The sequence below is a fragment of the Nomascus leucogenys genome, unplaced genomic scaffold, assembly GCF_006542625.1.
Source record: "Nomascus leucogenys isolate Asia unplaced genomic scaffold, Asia_NLE_v1 000381F_48397_qpd_obj, whole genome shotgun sequence".
In the NCBI taxonomy this organism is placed as follows: domain Eukaryota; kingdom Metazoa; phylum Chordata; class Mammalia; order Primates; family Hylobatidae; genus Nomascus; species Nomascus leucogenys.
In genome coordinates, this window is record NW_022096345.1 from 1 (window position 1) to 6039 (window position 6039).

Here is a 6039-nt window from a genome sequence, read left to right on the forward strand (position 1 = left end):
CTCAGCCCACCATGAAACCCCTCAGCTCCAGGCCTGTGAAAGGGGTCAACCCAGGAGGGAACTGACAGCTATTCACTCACCTTAGTGATCACATTCGGAACGGTAAGTGGGAATGACAAGACACCACCTTGCTAACCGTGAGACCAGGAGCCCAGATCAAACATCACTATCCAGGCAACACCACACCCAATGCCCACGGACAATTCACCCACACCCCAACATCCACACCCACATCCCCTTCACCCACACCCCCTTCACCCACACCCCAACATCCACACCCCAACACACATACCCCCTTCACCCACACCCCAACACACCCCCAACACCCACACCCCCTTCACCCACACCCCCAACACCCACACCCCCTTCACCCACACCCCAACACACCCCCAACACCCACACCCCACTGACCCCTTTTAAAGTTCCAGAAACATGGCCAGCTGGTCCCCTAGAATTTGGCACATGGGATAAGCCAAGGCTTGCCTTCAGGAACAGGTTTTTCCACCACGTCGCTGCCCAAGGCCCAGGGCATCCCCAAGTTCGTGTGAAGCCTGCCTGCCACATCCACAGCCCATGCCGACCCCACCTGGAACCACTGGAATGCTTGTTCCTGGGCGTGTGATAAACCCAGACAGCTTCAGCCTTGCAGGACAACTGTGCACATCTGGCAACTGTAGCCAAAGGGCCCATGGAAAGAAGTTGGAGGGGAAACCAGATGCTGTGAAAATACTTCATTAGGCAAAACTGCATACTATAAAAATGCTTTAAAAAATGCAGCAGGAGGAGATGGGAAGACACAAACGAACAAGCGCGTAGTGACACATGGCTGTCAACACAGTAAAGAATCCACACTGCTTCCCCCCCTTTACCTAGAAAAGGAGCGTTCTAGGCCACCTCCTCCTCAGCATACTCCTCATCCTCCTCCTCCTCGGCCGTGGCATCCTGATATTGCTGATATTCAGACACCAGGTCGTTCATGTTGCTCTCGGCCTCGGTGAATTCCATCTCATCCATGCCCTCGCCCGTGTACCAGTGGAGAAAGGCCTTGCGCCTGAACATTGCTGTGAACTGCTCTGAGACACGCTTGAAGAGTTCCTGGATGGCCGTATTATTCCAATGAAGGTGGCCGACATTTTTAGCCCCCGGGGTGGGATGTCACAGACGGCTGTTTTACATTGTTTGGGAGCCAGTCAGCAAGTAGCTGCTGTTCTTATCTTGAATGTTGAACATTTGTTCATCCACCTCCCTCATGGGCATGCGACCCCTGAAAATGGCAGCCGCCGTTAGGTAGCGACCATGGCGAGGGTCGCAAGCAGCCATCATATTCTTAGCATCAAACATCTGCTGGGTAAGCTCAGCCACAGTCAAGGCCCGGTACTGCTGGCTGCCCCGGCTGGTCAGTGGGGCAAAGCCAGGCAAGAAGAAATGCAGCCGGGGAAACGGGACCATGTTCATGGCCAGCTTCCGCAGGTCAACATTCAGCTGGCCGGGGAAGCGCAGGCACGTGGTGACCCCACTCATGGTAGCAGACACCAGGTGGTTCAGGTCACCATAGGTGGGTGTGGGCAGTTTTAGGGTCCTGGAACATATGTCATATAGCGCTTCATTATCTATGCAGAAGGTCTCGTCCGCATTTTCTATGAGCTGGTGGACTGAGAGGGTGGCGTTGTAGGGCTCCACCACGGTGTCTGACACCTTGGGCGAGGGCAGGATGCTGAATGTGTTTATGATCCTGTCTGGGTACTCCTCCCGGATCTTACTGAGCAGAAGGGTGCCCATCCCAGACCCAGTCCCCCCACCCAGGGAGTGGGTCAGCTGGAAACCCTGCAGGCAGTCACAGCTCTCAGCCTCCTTTCTGACAACATCCATCACTGACTCCATCAGCTCCGCGCCTTCTGTGTAGTGTCCCTTGGCCCAGTTGTTTCCGGCCCCACACTGACCTGTAAGACAGTACAGCCAGTCACTCGATGGCCAGGCGTACGGTCATCAGCGGTCACCACCATAATGCAGAAAGCGCCAGCGTCACATGTGAGGTGAAGGCACCATTCGCCCTGCAGGTGGAGCAAATGAAACCCCCTCCCCGAGTTACAGGACAGCAGCTTCCCCTGTTAGGAATTAAGTCAGGAGTCAAACCTGAGACGGGCTAACAGACCTCGCTGCAGGCGGCTCCTGCCCATTTTCAGGGAAGGCAGGAGCCACCGCCCCAGCTCAGCTCCCTGCTCCGAGTTCACATCAGAAGCTCCTCACCTTGAGGAGACACCCGGGCCTTCCTCCCAAAGCCCGTTTAGGAGAAGCAGATGGGGCGACTTGACTCGGAGGATTGGAGGGTGTTCAGGGGCCCTGGCTCCACAGTGCCCACAGCGATGACCTTGGGGCACTCGTGGATTCTGAGCTGCCCTGACCCCAGTCCTCCCCCGCAGCTCGCCGAAGATGAAGTTGACCGGCCTGAAGATCTGCCCGAAGGGCCCTGAGCGCACAGAGTCCATGGTGCCCGGCTCCAGCTCCACGAGCACAGCGCGGGGCACGTACCTGCCACCTGAGGGGCGGGAGGGCATTAGCAGGGGAGGGCCTCGTTCCCAGGAGGGCGGTGGGGGAAGGACGGGGTCTCACCGCTGGCCTCGTTGTAGTACACGTTGATGCGCTCCAGCTGCAGGTGGCTGTCCCCGTGGCAGGTGCCAGCGGAGTCGACGGCATGTTCATCGGAGATCACCTCCCAGAACTGCCAGAGACGGGAGGGCCAGACGGGCCAGGGCTGAGTCACGGAGGCGCCCCAACCGCTCTCCCACCCCCACCCTCATCCGCACCCCCATCCCTAGGCCGCCGTGTCCCTGGGGTCCACCCCGGCCGCCTCGCCAGCCGCCCAGTTCCACCGTCCCGGCAGGGAGCCCAGGGGCCGCAATGCAGGGGCACCGCCCCGCCACTGCCAACATCTTCCCTGGCCACCCGGCAGGCCCGGGCTGGGCCCTCAGAGCCCCCGCTGCCAACCTTGGCACCGATCTGGTTCCCGCACTGCCCGGCCTGCGTGAGCACAATCTCCCTCATGGCCAAGGCGGGTTTAGGGAGACAGCAGAAGCACGAGAAGGAGGAGCAGACGCGCAGCGACCCAGCCCGCCCTCCACCAACGCTTAAATAGCCCCGCGCCCACCTCCCTCAGCCTCGGATCTGGCTCCCAGAATAAGCAACAGCTTTACTTCCACACAGGTGCACCCACCTGTGAATCCCTTGGTGCTGAAAGTCTGTTGGAGAACTCAGGTGTCCTTGCTGTGGTCCTTTCCACGTTGGGGAAAGCTGCTCAGCTGGAGAACTTCCTCCCGCGTCTTTAGTGAGACTAGATCCCCAGCTGAGCTGAAACTGAATTTTCCTCCCATGCGGGAGGGGAAGACTCTTGTTTCCATATTCACAGAGTGCCTTTGCTCCTGTCCTAGATTGATGACATATTTTTGTAATGGATGCGTCCCTTCATCTATTAGGAGATCTGTGGTTAGGAAAGGCCTTCCATATGGTAACTCAATGGGACTTAATTATTTTGGAGCAGTTCTAACCCGCAGTAAGCTACGAGTGTTAGAGATAGGCTCTGATTTAGCTAGGGTCTTCTGTAGAGTAGGATTAGCCCTTTCACCTTTCCCGAGGACTGCGGTCTCCAGCAGAGTGAAGGTGATATTGGATTCTTAAAGCTGAGGATAGGTGATGGGTTACGCCTGCTGTGGAACATGGGCCATTGTCACTTTGCATGCTTTTAGATTACCCAGACTGAGGAGTTATTTCTTCTAGTAAACATTTTTCAGATGGGGTGGGGAATGCCTCAATCTAACCAGTGACGGTATCAGTAAGCATTAGCAAATATTTGAATCTCCTGCAGAAAGGCATCGGGGTAAATTAGAGTTGCCAGTTCTCACCTGGATAGGTTCCTCAATTTTGGACAGGTTTAACTGGAGAAGGAGAAAATTGCTGGCTGTTTGGGTCATGTCAGGCACAGAGCTCACAGTGCTGAGTCACCTGTTTTACTGTTTTGAAAAGATTTACCCCTATAAACAAATGAGACATTAACAGAAACAAAGAATCCCTTCTAGGGTGAAAAGAATCATGAAAGTGCTGAATTATATCCCTATGATTGGTACTTGGCATTAGTAATTTATTACCATCATTCAGCCAGCCAGAGGGGCCCTGGACTGAAATGCAATCCCTGGCCCATTTTTGTTCTTCTTCAGAGTGTTCTGGCCCAGTTCTACGTATGCTGACCAGCACGCCCAAAAGCTTCATTGGCCCTTTCAGTGCAGGACCCTTGGCTGCGGCATCTACAAGGGCATTTCCTTTTACATGGTCAGTCTCTCTTTTGATGTCCTCTGCAATTAATTATAGTCACTTTTTGGCAGCAAAGCAGCATTCTAACAAGCTCAAAATCTGAATGATGTATGGAAAAGCCCTTGGGTGTCAGGAGTCCCTACCCATTCCAAATTGCAGCATAAGCATGAAGCACTAAAAAATCATACTTGGAATCAGTGTAAATGTTAACTTTTAAATCCTTTCCCAATTGCAAGGGTCTAGTAAGTTCAATTAACTCAGTTTTTTGAGCTGAGGTTGAGGCCAGCAAGGCTTGTGCCTTGATTCTCTTGTGCTGACTAATAATAGCATATCTAGCCCTCCTGTTTTCCTGATGCATAAAACAACTCGCATCTGTTAACCACTCTTCCTTAGGATGGTCAAGGGGCTCATCTCTCCTAAGGCTGGCCTGCTAGAATACATTTGTTTCATAACCTGTGACATGCTTTGGCTGTGTCCCCAGTCAAATCTTATCTTGAATTGTAGCTCCCCTAATTCCCATATATCGTGGGAGGGACCCAGTGGGAGGCAATCGAGTCAGGGGATGGGTCTTTCCCATGCTGTTCTCGTGACAGTGAATAAGCCTCATGAGATCTGACGGTTTATTTATTTATTTTTGAGACAGACTCTTGCTCTGTTGCTCAGGCTGGAGGGCATTATCATGATCTTGGCTCACTGCAACCTCTGACTCCTGGGTTCAAGCGATTCTCCTGTCTCAGCCTCCTGAGTAGCTGGGATTACAGGCGCCCACCACCATGCCTGTCTAATTTTTGTACTTTTAGTGTAGACGGGGTTTCACCATGTTGGCCAGGCTGGCCTCGATCTCCTCACCTCAGGTCATCCACTGCCTTGGACTCCCACAGTGCTGGGATTACAGCTGATGGTTTTATAAAGGGGAGTTCCCTACACAAGCTCTTTTGCCTGCTGCCATGTAAGAGATGTGACTTTGTTCCTCACCTGCCTTCCGCTATGAGCGTGAGGCCTCCCTGACCATGTGGAACTGAGAGTCAATTAAACCTCTTTTCTTTACAAATTACCCAGCCTCAGATACGTCTTTATTAGCAGCATGAGAACAGACTAATACAACCTATATGCCAGAAAGGCTGAGAGCACCTGTGGACTCTGGCGGATAAGTAGCTGGGTTTATGGTTTGGCAGGCTTTAAGGGTTATGTCTGGAGTGTCCAGCAATAAGGCCTGACACTTTCATAAATGTTCTCCTATTATCCACTGGTGCCCTTTAGCTTCTAGGACCACCTTCCCTTCGTATGGGGTCAAAAACCTGTAGGTGCTGTTCTAATGTTAGTTTATTGGCTTTGCCAACTAGAAAAGTGGCAGCAGCAATAGCTCTAAGACATCAAGGCTAAAAGTCACAGGATCGCTGAGGACAGTAAAAGCTAAACCGTTTGGGGCCTCTTTCCTGGGGCAGCCTCCAGGCCACTACAAAACGGAGGCAGTGAGCAGAAAGGTAACAACCTGCAGAGCACTCAGGTGAGGGATAAAGAGCACAAGGTGGACAGTCCAAAAAGAGAAAGTGGCAAACATCTTGTTTAGCCAAATCCATTCTTCTCAGCATTCCCCAGGGCCTCTAACCCTGTGGGCTTGGCCTCTAATCTGAGTGTGACACCCCCAGGTCTCTAACTTTGGGCTGAGTCTCTCACCCTGATATTATACCCTAGGGCCTCTCACTTAAGTAATAGTGGATAATCATTCTTGCCAAC

At 53.0% G+C, this 6039-nt stretch overlaps 1 pseudogene; it reads right to left on the reverse strand.

Moving 5' to 3' along the window:
- Positions 1-754: 754 nt before the first annotated feature.
- On the reverse strand, positions 755-3098 carry LOC100592418 (annotated as a pseudogene).
- Positions 3099-6039: the final 2941 nt, after the last annotated feature.